Genomic DNA, 19,073 nt, shown 5'->3' with positions numbered 1-19,073 from the left:
AGCGCCAAGAGTATTGAAGGTGTTTCTCATTGGCTCTGGTTAGCGTGATTGTTTTGGTAGCCGCTCCGTTAGTGTCTTGAGGAAAATAAACACCTCCTTATGAGTCGAAGCCATGTCCGTCTAAGCTCTAGCAAGAACTTCCTGGCTTTCCGTCAAATCAACAATGGTAATATGGGATCGACTTCCTCTGGCTCCTCTAGTCTCTCGTCCTGATGGTGGAGTAGCTTCAGCTTTGGTGACGGTTGGAGGTGTCACACTTGAAGAAACGTTTTCCGCGTCGCTGATGTTGACAGTCGGCGTGTTAATGTTACTGGAAGGAACGTTAACATCGAGGATAATTTCAGTGCTAGTGTTTTCAGGGTTTGTTGCTGATCCGGACCTGAGTTCTACCATATTGAGATTGGGATTGAAAAAATGAAATTTGGAAATTGGAAATTGATATTGCAACCGAGAGATTAATCTCCCACTGTGGTCGCCAATTGTTTGTGGGTGAAAACTGTTCCTGCTGATTTTGGTAATTTTGGGTGTGGATGAGAAACGAATCTAAACCCTAAAGAATGCACTGCACGGGAGTACTTTTGATTCGAGAGATCAATCTGTACAATCATGTCCTAAACCAAGAAATGGTCGTTCCAGGCTTGCTTCGGTCACAAAGTGAAGGAGAAGGGTTGGTCTTAGGGAGGGAAGCGAAGAGAGTGTCGAGACCAGAATGGTTGATTCTGAAGATGTGGCTTGTTTTATGACTTGTATCAGAAAGTGGATCTGGCTTTTGGAATGAAAGTTATCAGTTCTTTGGTGATTTCTGGATATTATTTCTTCTCTGATCAAAACATGTTGTCTGGTGGAAATAGGTGAAACCTATTTATACAAGTCGTAATAAAACGTACCCTGATCTCGTAGGAAGTGGAAACGATTGAGTGGTGGAAGAGTGGAGTAACGTGTAACGTTAGAATTTATGCTTCCATGATGAAGGAAACGTTTACACCATTATTTCTTGCCATTACTAACCGCCCTTCTTCATGACACTTTCTTATAACGGGCGTATTGCACGCCACACGCTGTAAACCGCCTGACCAATACCCTGATGAGTATCCCCCAGTTTGTGACATGTTTGATGTCTCGAGTTTTTTCGTGGAAAATGTGTAGCAGGTTGCTATGTGTGGCAAGTAAAAGTCAAGAGTCTTGTCGACGGAAAATAACATGTGATGCTATTAGGCACGTCTTGGCTGGTCGCCTAAAACTTGCCACAAGTCCGTCAGTTCGGTAGTGAACTTTGATGGCTGAGATTGCATCTCTTGAGGAAGGGTAGCCGTTGGTTATGGATACCTTGTGTTGGCGCAGTGGCTTTTTGGTGTACGCCAGTGGCAATGTGGCATGGCTGGCATGTCCCGTGTATGCCAGTGGCACTGCGGCATGACTGGTATAGCTCGTGCATGCCAGTGGCACGGTGGTATAAGTGGCGCATGGCATAGCCATGGCCACTAGATTTAGGCGGATGGTCGCCTGAAACTTGCCGCAAGTCTGTCACTTCAGTGGCGAACTTGGACGGCTGAGATTGCATCTCATGAGGAAGGATGGCCATTGATTATGGCCATATCTTGTCGTATGGCAAAGTGGCGCCATTGGCATAGTGGCGCCTGGCGTAACCATGGCATAGCGGTATGCCAGTAGTCGTGGCAACTGTTTTGGCATATTGGTGTTAGACCCAAATATGGCTCCGGCAACATTGACCCTGTTGCCATATCAATCCCAATGCTCTGGAAAACGTTACTTGGCTTGGTTGGCGTAGAAACTTTGCCTAATTAGGGTTTGGCGTGCCAAAGCCCTAATTAGTGCATGCGGCATGTGGCACAGGAAAAGTACCCAGAGGGTCTTATATTAGGGAATAACATAAGCAATGTGTTGAAATTTATAGAGTAACTGGGATTGTTGCTACATGCGCCAGTCTGGATAAATTTCATGTAAATATATCGAACGGATCAGTAAATGTGCCAGTGGAGACGTTGACACTCATCACTTTTACATGGCTCTGTTTCTTTGCAGAGTGATGGTACATTGAATGCAAGGTTTTACAAATTTAACCCGGAACTAAAAATCACCATCAACAGTTGTAAACCGCCAGACCAATACCCTAGTGAGAATCCCCCAATTTGTGACATGTTTGATGTCTCGAGTAAGTGGGTCGAGTCATGTGACTTGTCACTGAAAGCAGCACACAGTGCTTTTAGGTCAAATAATAAATTATTTGTAAAACCGATATTTATGAAGCATTGCTTATAATCGATGTATGTAAAGCATCGCTTTCGAATAAGCAGCTGAAAATAATCGATGTGTTAGAAGCATCGCTGTTTTTGAGCTCGATCGAATCAGCCACAGACTGAGCGTCTTAAAAGTAGCACGACCCGCCATCTTAGGGTAATTGTTCGAGGACCCTATGGTCGAGCTGTCACTTGGTCGATCACTCCCTGTGGAGGAGGGATGGCCGGTGATCACAATGCTACTTTGCTAGTTTTCCAAAAATAAATCTACACCATCCAACTAGGCTGGCGAAGTTGGATGGACGAGATGATTTGTGGCAGTTACATAGTGTTGTTGACGCGTTTTTAGGGTATAGGGGGCCGCGCGGCCAACCTATTTTGTCTAATCGAATCAAAGTGTTGGGTGCTGATTTGAACAGGCCGCTCATGATCATGCTGATATCTCCTTGGCCATCTCAAATTAAATCTAAGCCACTCGATTCGGCTGGCGAAGATGAGTGGTCATGATCGATTTGCGACAGTAGGGTGTTGTCGCAAAGCATTTTTTAGGGTTTTCAAACGGCGCGTTCTCCTTACTTTGGGCCGGCGATTTGATGTGCTATGGTCTTGCTATGAGTAAGTCGATCGACCAAGTATGGAGTTGGGTTGAGGGTGAACACGTTAGCACTTCTTTAATTATTCGAAGGAAGATCTAAGCCGTCCAACTAGGATAGCTAAGTTGGGCGGTCGTGATGTTTTGAGACCGTTTTGGCTGGTCTTAGCTCGTTTGAGCTATCTTTCAACAGCGCGATTATCCTACTTTGGACAATCGTTTTGATGCGCCTATGGATTGTCGGGTGAGGTTCGATCGGCTAAAGATGAAGGTGAGTTGTCGGTGAACACAACGACACCTCTTTGATCGCCTGAAACATGATCTACGCCGTCCAACTAGGCTGGCTAGGTTGGACGGATGTGATGCTTCTAAGACTGTCATGGTCGGTCTAGCTCGTTTGAGCCTTCTTTTTAATACCGTGAACGCCCATGTTCAGGACAACGTTTGAATGTGCAGCGGATGAGCTAAGAAGTTTCGACCGGCAGGGATTCTAGTGGGTCCGCTGGTGTTTATCGTGACAATCGCCTAGTCCTGTTAGGAGTAGGCTAGACCTATTAAATTGTGTGGCCAAATCATGTGGCCGTGATCGTTCCTTAAGACTGATATGGACAGTCTGGATTTCCTTTAAGGAATTTAAACGCGTTCGATCGCGCTAACTTTTAATTCAAAGGCGTGTAAACGCGCTAATCTCTTTGTCAGAGGGTGGTGTAGCCTACGCGAGTGTTTTCGTGCAGATTTCAATACTGAAACTTCGGGAGATTCGTGTTACTCTGCTGAGAGTGAACATTGATCGTCATGTCATGTCAATATTGAAAGTTCAGCTGGGGAACGTAGCATAGGAAAATACTAGGCAGGTCATGCATTAGTAAATCATGCGATAGGTTGAAATTTATAGAATATCTGGGATGGTTGCTTCATACACCATTCTGATAAATTTCATAAATATGTTGAATTGCTCAATACATATATAAGTAAAGAGGTTTGAACACTCATTACTTTTAAACAGCCTTTATTCCTTTGCAGGATGACAGCGCGTTAAATACAGGATTTTAAAATTTTGACCCTGAACTAAAAACCACCATCAACATTAAGTCCCCTGCTTAGCACGTAACAGTGACATTGTTGCGGGGTAAGCAATAGATGGTGACATGAAAAATGGGGTAGAGACATAGAAAATAGGCTTACCAGGAAAGGCAGAATCGTCCCTCGAGCATGGGGACGCGCGACTAGCGGGCTCGCACGCCACTAGTTCTTCCGTAGGGGTTGGCTTGGCGGGTCCAGCTGCCTTCGTCCGTAGACAAATCCAAGATGGATTCCTTTTCCCGTTTGAACTCCCAACACGCTGCGTGTATAACAGGGTATTAACTCCCCCCCCCCCCCCCATTTTTTTTAATCTTTCGTTGGCCTTTGATTTTGCAGTAGCGAGCTTCTTAGCATCCCAGGTGAGTCAATCATCCCAGATAGATAAGTATCTAATCAGCTGATATCCCGTATCTAGAGCCTTCATGTACCGGTAAAGAGTTTTCTTTTTCAGGTTTCATTAGTTTGTGTAATATAAAAGAGCACTTCGATCTTTTCTTTTCATATTGATCACCACAGGATTGCGTTCATCTCGTTTTAGGTATTACTTCATATCTTCTTGCAGTTTTCTTTTGTCTTCTTTTACCACACAGGTTATTGATGCAGACTTAATGATTCTCTGTAGTATATGATGGGAAATCCTGGTGATGATTATTCTTTCAATTCCTCGGAGAAAATATTTGAAGTTGACAAACCCAGGGTTTCTCCGTCTGAGGAGGTATTAAACAAAATTGATCCTTTGTTTCGTGAGGCTGGTCAGGCCATACATGGTATGCCTCTTACTCCTCTACGCATTGTTCGAGGGCGTGTTCAAGCTTTCATGGCTTCGGTTGACATAGAGGAGAAGTGGAGACGTGATAAAGCGTCTCAGCGCGACGAAGCATCTCAGCAACCAAGTGCCAAGGCTGAAAAGTTTGCTGCTCGACTGAAGCGACGAAGGGTTGAGCATAAGAAGCCTCCATGGGAGAATAAGTTTGATTATCATGTTCATAACGGCATTGTAATCCTTGAATCTTATGTGGACGAACCAGCGTATCCTCAAGAGGCTGTTGGAGCAGTTTCTGAGAAAGATGTCGGTGCGGCCCACGAGAAGGAGTCTGGAACGGCTTTTGTAGAGGATGCCAAAGCTGCTGCTGAAACGACTTTTGGAAGGGATGCATATTGTTGGAGAGGATGCTAAATCTACTATTGAAACGCTTCTGGAGGGGATGCCTGTTGTTGGAGAGGATGCTGGAGAAGGTGCTTGAGAGAACTCTAGTGGAGGCGCCGCGCGTTGATATTGACAACTACTTTTCTCATTTCATTATTTCCTTCCGTAGAATAACAATCTTTTTGTAGCTTGTAGATGTTTTCTTCTTGTACTCAGTAGTTTTGTGGATGATGATGATTTTTTTTATTCACGATATCTGAAACCCTAGTTGTAGTACTTCCCAACAGGGTCGAACTCTTCATTCCGTCGAGTTATACAGCAAAGGGAATGCGACATTCATAAGTGATGATGCGTGATGCGTTCTTATGTGACCGTGCGCTGTCTTCATGATGATGGCATGTAACCCTAAAAACAACGAAGGGGATGCAATAATGGAAATCAGAGATTGACCACGAACCTGTCTTCCCTCGTGTTGCAATCTGCCTAATCATGTGATGATCGAGAGGCCTGTTGGAGTAGACTTCTCTTCAGAGTACGCTTTCCCTAATAATTATACGATTCCTTTTCCACTTTTCTTTGTATTCCTTCATTGTCTCTCGAAAGATATGAAATGTTTCTTTGTTAGGGTTTTGTCTTTCTGGTTTGAATTGATGGGTAATGATGAGGGTTTAAGCTTGCTTAAGACTTTGTGTCATGATTTAGGAGTAAAGAGATTTCTAAAATGAAATAATACTTTGATTAACTGACAAATTGAAACCCTAATTATGAATGCAAGTAGGAAATCATTTTGGAGGAATTACAAATATTGCATAAAAGGGGAAATTGCTGGAGGAAATACTAGAGAGAACGCTTGAGGAAAAGGTAGCACAAAGTTTTAGGTATTGAAGGGCTTGATCCATCGTGAGTGGATTATCACGCCTTCCAGTTTGTCGACATTGATGAGCTTGCAGTAACCACCTAAGATAACATCTGCCACCAGGTATGGCTCGTCTTCCCTTTCTGCAGGAGAATCAGGCTAAGCAGTCACCTTCACTGTCACATCTCCAAATTGAAATGCGGTCACCTTCACTACCATATCTCCAATTTGAAATGGGTTTGGGTGTTATACAACTACTTAATTCTTGAACTCGCTATCTTTGACTGAGACGACTTCTAAATTCTTGACAAAGCATTTGAAAGGACCAGCCTCCCATTCACATCTCCTAGTGGTGGTTGGGTTGTTGATCGGAGCGAGTCCCCGAGCCTTAGCGGAAGGAGGAGTGACTGGTTGCAAAAAAGGGTTGTTCAATAAGACTTACTTGGGTTCGAAATCTTCGAATATATATTGATGGGCTCTCTCCAGGTAATTGCGTCATATTGGCAAGTTGTTGATACGGCCACAGATAATCTTCTGGGTTGGACGGATTGTTGGAAATCCTTCCAGGTATTGACACTGGAAAAGGACACACTCCTAGCCTTTCTTTGTTGTTATGCACCCACGAGCGCCCCAAAATCATATCATAATTCAGGTAGTCTTTCATAATATCAAACTTACCGCGTGTTAGAGCGTATCCCACCTTGATTTCGAGGTCGATGTACCCGTAAGCGTCTCTAGACTCTCCTTCAGAATTCTTAATTATGGTTGGGAAGTGAACAACTTCCTGATTTGAAGTCTTTGCAGCTTTCAGGGTCTTGACAGTGACAATATTGAAATCAGATGCTACATCAATCAGTATGTTGTCAAACGCGACATCCTTTAAGCGAGCGATGGTTAGGAGTCCCCAGTTACATCTCGCGTTTCCCAGGAAGGATTGGGGTTTGGGAGCGGCCTCCATAACTGGAAACAGACGCTTGCCTGATACGACACGGTTGAGGGACCCAAATATGTCTTGACGCTGCGCCTTAGAGAAATACAGAATTTCACATAAATGCTCCATCATAGACTGCACAGTCTTGTGGACAGAGTCCCCAGAAATCATGCAGATCCTGAAAGGAAGAGGGTCTCTGTGAACTCCCTCATTTCCTAATTGAAGTTCTCCCGTGTCCATATCTTCTTTGAAAATGCGCTTCAATTTGTTGAAGTCACTGGTTGGGTGATTGACAAATATGTGGTAACGACAATATTTGGGATTTGTCATTTCATCTTCAATTGGCGGACGTCTGAGAGGAGGTAGCTTGATGGCGTCTTCTTGAATCCATGCTTCCAGGAGTTCAATGACCTCATCCATTGGAAATGGAAAGTCTGGAGCAGCGTCTCCAACTTCAAGAGCCTTAGCCGCGGCTTTCCGGGATGGAGTCGTCTGCGTCGATGCCGCACGCTTGGGTTGTTGCTCTGTCGCTGGGGATTTTCTCTTCCCTCCTTCGCCTACTACACTTATAGAGGGGCCGGCATTGTATTATTTGTTAATGAGACGTCTCCTTCCTCGAGTATCACGTGCATCTTCATTTCCGGCGGGTCTGGTCTTCACCAGTAATGTCGGTGCTGTCGTGGACGAGCGTTTAGCAGCTTCATGAAGTTCAGAAAAGGTTTGGAAACGCAAATTCTCCAGTAGAGCGTGATATATGGGTACCATGTTGTTAATGCATGATTCTACCAACTGTTGTTCAGTCACGTTTGGATCGTGACAATCCAGCGCTTGAATCCTGGACCTTTTGACGTAATCATTTGGATGCTCATTGTTTCGCTGGAACATTCTCCCCAAGTCTGAAAAGGTGATTTGCTCGGATACGAAGAAATACTTTTTGTAGAAAGCAGTTACCATCTCACACCAGTTGGATATGTTGTTTGGTGTAATGTTGTTGTACCAGGTGTATGCTCTCCCGGGTAAGCGACTTCGAGAACTCTTTCAGGCGGAGAACATGGTTGTATTCGTGCTCTCCTAATGACTCCAGAAAACGAGAGATGTGTTTCACGAGCATTACCAGTACCGTCATAAAGGGAAAATTGAGGAGAAGAGTATCCTCTAGGGAGAGGAACTCTTTGCACATCATGAGGATAAGGAGGTTGACGCTGATGCGGGTCTACCGGGTTTTCCTTGCCTCGATTTTGGAGAAGTCGTTCTAGATCCTCACGCGTGACGAAGTTGGACGGCTGATTCCTTTTCCTTGAGCGCTCAGGAGCAACACGAACTTCTTCATATATAAAGACACGCCCTGTTGAAGCGCTTGCGCCAGGAGTGTGAATACCAATATTCTGTGGAGCACGTGTCATGATCTTAGTGGCCGCATATATACCTAACTGTGTAGCCTTCGCTAAACAGAGAAGCCTGAGTAACAAGGGATACCTCCGTAGATCTACTGTATCTCATCCCAAGAAAGAAGGCGTGAACGGTCAAGATAAGGAAGGAAAAAGCCTAGTCTATATAGAGTCAGCTGGCGAGGGGACAGAGGTAGATGACGCATCCAATCAGCATTAAATGCTCAAATCTCTTATCTACACGCATGAATCTAGGCACGTGGAGAGAGAAAGCGTGGCAGAACCCGATTGGCGGAAGCTGGCGGTGAACGAAGGTACAACATGTACTAAGGTTGGGTAGTTCCCGAAGGAACATGGGCCAGCTGAGGTGGCGAAATATAACTGGAGAAAGTACGCGGTGGACGAAGGTACCATTGGTACGAAAGGTATATCAGCAGATGATGGACCCAGAGGCAGCAAAGATATACGTAGAGCAAGAGGGTCTATGAATATCAAGCTTCACCAACAAACTAAGGGCATTCGATATCTAGGAGAGAAGATCAAGTCTTAAGCTTATACCTCTTTAATGTTTAGAACTTAAGTATTTACTTCCACTTGAGTTCTCTCTATTACTTTGGGAAGCATTTAAGATCTTTGTAACCACCACAACTTAATACAAAAACAAGCACTCATTACCCCGTGGATGTAGACAACTGTCGAACCACGTAAATCTCTTGTGTCTCATGATAACTTAGAAGCTTTTACATTATACTTGTGTTCTTTGTTGTTATTGTGATCTTAGATATCATTTATTACTTGGCAATTTCGGTTCAACGGAGGTATCAATACTACTTATTATCCGACCCTCAGAGTTGTATACATTACGTAGACTACGGGAAAACGAGTAGTCACAGTTTGGTGCCCACCGTGTTTTGCTCACGAACCTGAGTTTAGGCACAATTTTACATTTTACTTATACATCTTCTGAAACGAAGGGATCTGTGTTTCACCGATGAATATCACTCTCTAGTGATTCGTTCATCCATTATTTGTGTATGTTTTTGAGTTCATAGCCTCTAAAAACGTGCCTCATTACAGATCCACAACAAATCTTTCAAAAAAACATACTCACAAAACGCTAAAATGTTTGTTTTATACTAAAACAGCCTTTCTTAAACAAAGCGCATCTTAGATCTGAGAACCTTTGACTGACAGAGGAATCTCAGCAAAATTTTAAGGATAAAAGATCTTCCAACGCATTTAATAGCCTTGTTTTTCGCAAGATCTGACACCCCCTTTTTCATTGGTTTTCGACATTTTAAGGTTGTATTTTCCAAGGATGTCATAAGCATTTAATACCCATCTGTCAAAAACATTATTTCAGTCCTTTTTCTGAAAATCTGCTTAACAGTCTTCTGTGTCAGAGCATTAATAGCTACTTTTAACGAAGGCACCCAAGTAGCATACTTCTTCGATTTTTCTGTAACCGCGGGATAACCAAAGCCGAAGGCATGCAGAAACCAACTGATGTACCAACAAGCTCACGACCAGCTATCACAAGAGGGAGATCCCAAAAGCCGTCTCAAGCAAACCAAAGGAATGAAGCGGAGGACGGACAAAGAGAAATAGCAAGAAGAACAGTTGCTAACAAATCACCTATTCCTGCTGAAGGGATGGGGAAAACATCAGGAGCTCAACCAATCTACGACATGCCATTACCGGAGCATTCTACAGCTACGAAGCCACCTGCGGCCAACGCAGGGTTACCCAGAACCTTAGCTCCTACGGGGCGAGGGTTGGTAAACCTAACTCCAATTCAGATAGATCAAGACGCGCCAATTATAGAGGAAGGAGTGGAAAACTCTGAAGATCCAGCAGACAGCACTCCTCAGGGGGTGGAACCCGCAACGAAGACCAAATGGCGGCACAAATAGCAGCTTTGTTACTCCGTAACAAGAAAAACAAAGATGCAATGCACGAGATGGCCCAAGAGAACCAGAATCTCAAAGGTATGTTAGACATACAAGTCGAAGGTTCCCAAACTCACCCTCCACAACCGAGGCGTGAAAATGGGGCTATCTCAGGAAGACGAAGGGTGGATCTCAACCCACCAAACGCGAATCAGCCTAAGGAAGAAAGGAGAGTGCACCATGATCCAGATGAAACGGATTCAACATACAAGCCCTCTCAAATCTACTACGACGAAGCATTTTCCAAAGATGCTCACAATGTGAACATGGTCATGGAGAAAATGGAGAAAATGCGGAAGGAGATCCAAGGCCTAAAAACTGGCCATGCAGGCGCAAGACTAGAAGAAGTAGTACAGGAGGCAACCACGTCACCACTATCCTTTCTCATTTTGAGGGAAACCATCCCTCCAAAATGCCCGGTACCTACGTTTCAAGCATACAACGGTACCTCAGATCCCGCATCCCACCTACAGTATTACACTCGTGTCCGTGCCCATTGGGAAAGAAACGAGGTGGTACTTTGTAGGTACTTCCCAGCAAGCTTGACGGGATCAGCACTGGCCTGGTATGACAACTTACCAGCAAACTCAATTGACTCCTTCGAGCAATTATCTACGGTGTTTTTGGAGACATACATGTACAACAAATCAACAAAGGCGGGGTTAGATAGGCTATTTGCTTTAGCTATCGGTCCCCGGGAGACGCTGAAGCAGTACACAGACAGGTGGCAAAAGACATGCCAAGCAATTGGAAAAGTCAATACAGAAATTAGCATAAATTGCTATAAGTACGAACTTGATAAAACCTCGGCCATCTTCGTGGAGCTTCACAACAGAGCCCTCGATTCCGAAGGCGAGCTCAGGGTTGTCCAGGACCGTTACATCAGACTCGAAGAAATCCAAAAGGACAACCCCAGAGCACAAGCAAATGCAACAACGGCTCCGCAACGAACTAACTCTCTGGAACCAATTCCGGAGGTATCTAAGCGACAAAACGAAGCCGGGGGCAGAACCAATTCTCGAGACAAGCGATCCAAGCACGGAGATGGAATACGAGGCAAAGGAAGAGAAGAATTTATGGATAAGGTCTACACAAAGTTAAACACAACTTCCTCTCACATCTTAAGCAAGGAGGGAGCAAAGCCGGGCTTTCCTTACCCTAATACTAGGGTAAAGCAGCCAGAAAAGACAAAGGAGTACTGTGCGTACCACCAATACATACTACTGATACATGCTACCACCTGCGCAACGTGATCCAAAGATTCGTCGACGAAGGCAAATTCATGGAGTACATACAACTGCAGCCAGTGGAGACTGAGGAGATCCCAAAGAAAAGGGTAGAACTACCTCAGGATGGCAAATAGATCAACATGATCACCTTCTCCAGCGGAGGTTAAGAAGAAATGCTCGAAGATATCCTCGAGTTAGCTCGAAACAGAAAAAAGATTGAATCCCATGAAATGTTCAAGCTAAGTGGACCACCCACTAGCACTTGGTAGGACTGGATGGCCACGCCGTTAACCTTTTCAACAAAGGACGTCAACCAGGAGGTTGAAATGCACAACGATCCACTAGTGATCACTCTTCCAATACATGGATGGAACGTTACGAAGGTCCTTGTGGATGGGGGGAAGTTCGTTAAATGTGCTATTTTACGAACCCTACCTACGCATGGGTTTGACATCAGAACAAATTGATTCTTCCACTTGCACAATATATGGTTTTAATGGAGCAGTCTCAAGACCGAAGGGAGAAATCGTCTTACAGGTACACGCAGGACCCTTAGTAACCAGTACACGCTTCTGTGTGGTGGACGCACCTTCGCCCTACAACGTAATCATGGGCATACTATGGGTCCATCGACTGTGAGGAAAAACTTCGACGTATCACCAGTATCTACGCTTTCCTACACCTATGGGTGAAATGGAAATCAAAGGAGACCAGCAAGACGCAAGGCTATGCAATCTAGCGGAAATCAGACTCAACGAAGAAAGAACTGCTACTCAACAACATGAAAGAAAGAGACGTAAGGCAAATACCAAGGAAGTACAGGACGCAGCCTCCTCAGTACCCAAAGCCGTCTTAGACCCGGAGACAAGCACCTCCGCCACTCCAGGCGCAGATGTCTCCGCCAAATAACAATTACAAAAAATCACTCCTCAAATCTGCTCACCGGTAGAACCAACAAAGAAAATCAACATCCGGATGGAGGCAAAACCAAAGATGCTCAACATAGGAACTTTGCTTGATGAAGAAGAGGAGATACAACTACAAAGGCTACTAAAAGAATACGCAGATGTCTTCGCATGGTCAATGGAAGACATGCCGGGAATCGATCTGAATTTGGTCTCACACCACCTTCGGCTCAGACCGGAGATACCACCGTTCAAACAACGCATACGTAAAGTGGAAGACATCTACCACGAAGGGGTGGAAAAAGAGTTGCAAAAGTTACTTGCAGCTGGATTCATACGAGAAGTCAAATATCCCACTTGGATATCATGTTCATTGTTCCTAAGAAGAACGGACGCGTACGCATTTGCATCGACTTTAGCAATCTCAACAAGGCGTTCCCCAAGGAAAGCTACCCACTGCCAAATATTGACCAGCTGGTCAATGCAACCGAAGGCCACCAAAGGCTATCCTTCATGGATGGATACTCAGGATATAACCAAATAGCCCTTGCGGAAAAAGATCAGGAGCATACTGCGTTCTTTAACCCACGAGGCCTGTATTGTTATACAAGGATGCCTTTTGGACTAAAAAACGCGGGGGTAACATACCAACGATTAGTAGACAAAATCTTCAAGCCATGGATAGGAAAAATACTGGAGGTCTACGTAGACGACATGCTCGTCAAGAGAAAAGAAGCAAAAAACCATCTCTCGGACCTAACCGAGATATTTGAATCCATGAGGAGCTACCACATGAAAGTGAACCCGGACAAATGTACGTTCGGAGTTACCTCAGGAAAATTCTTGGGTTACTTGGTCACCAAGCGAGGAATCGAAGTAGACCCTGAAAGGGTCAGAGCAATAATGGAGATTCCATCTCCGCAAACCCTAAAAGGAGTGGAAAATCTAAATGGAATTTTATCTTCCATGGGAAGATTCATATCAAGATCATCAGATAAATGCAAAGCATTTTTTGACACACTAAGGAAAGGAAGCAGGTTCACATGGACCGAATAGTGTGAACAAGCTTTTCGCAAGATCAAAGAGTACTTAGTATCAATACCCATCTTGCATAAACCGGAGCTAGGAGAAATACTCACATTATACCTAGCATCAACAAGCTACGCTGTGAGCGTAGTGTTGGTATGAGACCAAGGGCAAGGAGAAAAGCCCGTATACTACATCAGCAAGACACTCAGTGCAGCGGAGCGTAACTACACCAAGGTGGAACAACTCATATATGCCTTAGTAGTGGCAACACAAAAGCTAAGAATATATTTCGATGCACACACCATCCGAGTTTTCACGAAGGCTCGAATAAGTCAAATCCTCGACAGCACGGAGAAGATTGGAAGAGTTTCAAAATGGAATGCCATGATCGAACAATTTCACATAATCTTCGAAACCAGGAAAGCGGAGAAATCACAAATCTTAGCAGACTTCTTGGCAGACCTACCTCTGAATGACGAAGCTGAGATAGACGACATCCCAAGAATGAAGGAAGACAAGCCGGAACCAGAGGATCTCTTGGAACCACGGAACTCACGAAGGTGGGAGATATTCGTAGATGGCTCCTCCAACGGAGAAGGCGCAGGTATAGGGATCGTGATAACAACCCCTACTGGAGACCGAATCATCTATGCATTCAGGTTAGAATTCGAACAATACACTAACAACATCACGGAGTATGAGGCAGTCATACACGGCCTACGCTTTGCACAGGAGTTGGGCTTATCAGATGTCCGTTTGACTAGTGATTCGCAATTGGTCATTAGACAAATAGAGCTCAAATACCAAACTCTAGATCTGATACTGTCTTCGTATCTAAAGCTAGCACAGGAGCATGCGTCAAAGATCAACAAGGCCACATTCATACATGTCTGCCGAAAAGATAACAAACACGCAGATGCCTTGGCATTTATATCATCAATGCTGAGAGACAGAAACACTACCTCAGTCCAAATTGGGAGAATTTATGAAACTTCGATAGAAGGACTAACCTACGACGCTGAAGAAACCTTAGCCATCCAAACAAGGGCCATGAGGGAAGCAGAAAAAGAAAAAGAAGATGAAGTGATGGGAGAGCCAGATAACGAAGCGGGTGAGTCTGATAAAGATCAACCCACGTCAGATGAAAGCAACGAAGACGAAGCTGAGGACGATTGGAGAATCTCAATTCACCAGTACCTTGATAAAGGTACCTTACCCGCAGACATCAAAGAAGCTCGAAAACTCGAATCAAAGGCAGCAATGTACAACCTACGAGACGGGATACTGTATATAAGGTCATTTCTTGGACCTTTGATGCGATGTCTCTCACAAACCGAAGGTAAAAGGATATTGCATGATATACACAGCGGAGAAGCTGGCAATCATAGTGGAAGAAGGTCTTTGGAAATCAAAGACAAAATGCAAGGATACTATTGGCTAAGCATGGACGAATATGCGAAGAATGTAGCAAGGCGTTGTGAAAGATGCCAACGCTATGCTAGGAAGATTAAAGCGCCAGCGACGGAGCTTAACTCGGTCATCAGCCCGTGGCCATTCGTCAAATACGGAGTTGACATTGTTGGACCCTTGATAGAGGGGACATCAAAAAGAAGATACCTTATCGTAGCTACGAATTATTTCACCAAATGGGTGGAAGCAAGGGCTTTGTCAAGGATGAGGGACACGGATGTCTTTAAATTCTTGTTCGAGCAAATCATCTGCAGGTTCGGGATACCAGCCGCCATAGTCTCTGTCAATGGCAAACTGTTGGAAGGAAAGAACATAGACATGCTCTTCAACACCTTCAATATTCAGAAAAACAAGTCTACTTCGATATATCCTAAGAGCAATGGACAAGTGGAGGCCACTAATAAGACCATAGCAATGAAATTAAAAAAGAAGCTGGGGGCATACAAGAAAATATGGTGCGAGCAGCTGCACAATGTCCTTTGGGCCTACCGTACTACTAGAAGGGCAGCCACGGGAGAAACTCCGTTCTTACTAACCTACGGAGCCGAAGCAGTCATCCCAACGGAGATAATACTGCCAACAACGAAGACAGAGGCATGGGAAAAGAATCTGACAACAGATCTTATGCTGGAAAAGCTTTATGACCTTGAAGAAAGACGGTAAGTAGCTCTGCAAAGGATGTAAACTACCAACGAAGGCTGGCTCGTGAATACAAAAAACGGGTAATTCCTAGAAACTTTGTGGTCGAAGAATACGTACTACGTCAAATACCACCATATCAAAGGAATAAAGAGTGGGGGAAGCTAGCTCCGACATGGGACGGACCCTACATTATACACGATATTGCGGGAAAGGGTTCATACTACTTAAGAAATCTCAAAGGGGAAGTATTGCAACACCCTTGGAATGCAATGTACCTAAAGAAGTATTACCCGTAAGAGAATGGTTATCACTCAGGAGAAGAAGGGAAGGGTAAATATCCCGCCATGTTCTATCCCTGATCAAAGGTATTACAAACCAAATTAATCAATGAAAGAAACTTTTTGCTAAGAAAGAGTGCATGTTGATTAAATACAAATTGGGTTAGAAAAGACACCCTCCGTCAGAATTGACGATGAGGCAAGGCACGACATAACTGCGCATATGTCAATCTCGGATCCTAAGGGCAAATGAATCCCACTGAAAGGCAAATAATAAGCAATATATCCCACAAAGAGAGATACCTTGTCGAAGTAAAGCAGCAATCGCGCTGAACGCGTAGGGTTACAGGAAAATTATTACCCACGTAGGTGCCCTCGCCACCACGGTACCTTCTGGCCAAAGGATACTTGGGTAGGATGATGAATGTTCCACCAAAGGTTAAAAACACCTTAGCACCTTATGATGACTCGAATGTGCAAACAATTAGACATAATACGTATATATATATATAATAATAAAGTTACTAAAATAAGTACTACCAAAATAAAACTAACACATCTCAAAGTTGCAGATGACGAAGGTTCAGAAAATAACGAAGCATTGTTTCAAGGAAAGGAGACAACAAAGGCCCCTCAGCTGGGGGCACAATACATCAAAGGAGTTCGATTGAAAACAAGGTCAGAATAGCATAATCAAGGGTAAGGAAGGCGAGGGAAGACAACACCCTCATCTTGGAGCTCAGCCTCCGCAAAAGCATTGTTAATATAATCAATGGAAGAATGCTTGAACTGCGCCTCCATTTGGGAAGCTTGCGCCGCTAGGTCCGAAGCCTATTTCTGACGAAGCTCCCTAATCTGAGCGCTAAGATGATCATTAGCTTGCTGAAGCGCCACAGCTTTAAACTTAGCAGCAACATCAAACTGGCGAGATATCTCCAGCTGAGATATCTGGCCCTCAAGGCGGTTAATCTTGGCGTTAGCACCCACCAACTGCTCTTGGAGGCCTTCAGACACAAAGGGTATCATCAACAAGAACAAGGATCTAAAGATACAAAGGATGTTACGGAAAAAATAATTGTCCTAAGCTACCTTCGGCATGACTAAGGGACTCTTCTAAACTATGTTGAGCCTCAGCAAGGTCTACCTCAGCCGCATCAAGGTCTTCCACAAGGGTATCCCTCTCCGTCCGAAGATCATCAACATCTATCCGGAGCGAAGCATTCTCAGAGGATAAAACTTGGTACACATTCTCTAACTCTTCAAACCTTTTTACTAAGCATGCATGAGACACGGAAGAAGGCATGGAACTGGCATCAATAAGTTTGTTCTTAAGAGAACAAACCTCAGAAGTTAAAACATAACGCTCTGCAGTAACCTTAGCTAAAGAAGCACAAGCAGCTTCAAAATCGGCATGATATTTCTTGCGAATAATTTCTTGGGCAGAGAGACGCTTCTCGACTAAGGCAATATCCTCCTTTTGCTTTAAAATGAGACTCTCCTTCCAGCAAAGGGCTTCGTCACACTCCTCACGAAGCGAATCCATCTGCTTCACTAAGTCTGCATTATGAGAGGACTCAAGGGAAAGTTGGGCCTCATAATGAACAGTTAAGTTCATTAGCCTATCAGACTTCTTTTGATAATACCAAACATCGAAGGTTAACTTGGCCACTTGATCTCGAAGACATCTAAGTTCACTAGAGTTGCCGGCTGGCAGACGAAGGTTGTCTTAGGACTATGCAACCAGAAAGTAAAGAAAAAAGCTAAGGAGAAGAAGAAACAAACCTATGTCTTTAAAAGACTCGGCAGCTAAGACAGCATCAGCAGATTTGCGACCATCCTCGGCAACCTTAGCAGCATTATTAGCTCTCTCAAGAGCCAATAAACAAGCTTCCAGAGATCTCTGGGTTTTCCTCAGATCATCCTCCAACGAAGATATCTTAGAAGCAAAAGTAGCATCACTCGATGAAGGATGCTGAGCAACGGCAAGAGCATACTCTTGAAGAGCACGTTCCAGCAAGGCACTCAAATGAGTGCATTTATCCCTATAAACCTTGAATAAGGTATAACCAACATCGATCTGCTTGCAAAGATGCAAACAAAGGAGTACAAGGACGGACGAAGGATCAGATTAAGAAGAAAAACGATAAGGTAAGAATCACTTACTGAGAACACTGAAAGACGGGGGAGGAAGTTAGCGTAGGTATCCATGAAAGCCTCCATATCTTGGATGCTACCCCTACGGATCTCACCAAAGCTCTGACTGGAGCGGAGACAATCAGGGTCAAAGAACAAATCTTTGGCAGCACGATACTGGGCAGATAACACGTCCAGCTGTGAAGATATCTCGAAATAACTACCAAGATGATGATGATCAACTCCAACAGAAAGGGGACCCTTGGAATCCCGCAGGATGGCCTCAAGAATAGCGTCATCGGAACTACCCAAGCTCAAGCTCTTCGGCAACCTACCTTGGCTAGATTCATCGGCAACTCCCTTGTTTGTTTGAACACGAACAAGGGGAACGACTGCTGAACCCTCACCACGACGAAGAGATGGCATGGTGGAAGATATAGGAACAAAAAGAGGAGCTTGAGAGCCGCTCAAATCCATGTCACCGGCAGAAGGAAGATTACCCAGTCCGGTCCAATCTGGTGACGAAGGTGGGTTTCCAACATCTTTGCTAGCAGGGGCAGTAGAAACAGACTGAGAACTCCCTAGTGAAGCAGGAACATCATTGAAGGAGAAGCTGGCTAGTGAAATCACAACCTTCTTCTTCTGCTGAGAATCTGAGCTACCAGCCCTCACTGTGGGGGTAACAACCTTAGCAAACGAACCACTTGATTCAAGGGAGGTAGCAGGAGACGAAAGGAGACTCTTATAAGCCACAACAACAGCTCCAGTAGCAGCAAGAATAGCGGGCAAAGCTTTGCTAGTAGCAGAAAACGAAGGCATCTTCAAGGATAACGTAGGTGCAGGGGCTTGAACGCTAACAAGCTCTACTAGCTGAGCACCAGTACCAACAAGAAGGTTCTCACCCTCGACTGAAGCAGCTCGGACAGGGCTAGGGTTATCTTTGTCAAAATCCTACTCAATATCATCCAAATGAGGACTAAGGCCAGTATCCTCGATATCCTCCATGTCTTCGTCACCGGGTCCCTCACCAGTAGCCTTGGGATCATCATCCAAAGCATCAAGATCAATCACGGTCTTCAACTTACCCTTCCTCTGTGAAGACTGTAAAGAAACACATGCGTCAGCTAAGAATCGGGGGCAAGGTACTAAGGAAATTACAAGCACAAAAGTATGATAATGATCC

General features: G+C 44.5%; 1 pseudogene; it reads right to left on the bottom strand.

Annotated features, from left to right (window-relative positions):
* Positions 1–6,194: 6,194 nt before the first annotated feature.
* The window catches only part of LOC113279400, a 69,944-nt pseudogene continuing 57,065 nt past the window's right edge, over positions 6,195–19,073 (bottom strand).

Source organism: Papaver somniferum, chromosome 5 (genome assembly GCF_003573695.1).
Source record: "Papaver somniferum cultivar HN1 chromosome 5, ASM357369v1, whole genome shotgun sequence".
Lineage (NCBI taxonomy): Eukaryota > Viridiplantae > Streptophyta > Magnoliopsida > Ranunculales > Papaveraceae > Papaver > Papaver somniferum.
The sequence above is the reverse complement of the archived record's forward strand: the minus strand, read 5'-3'. Positions and strand labels throughout refer to the sequence as shown.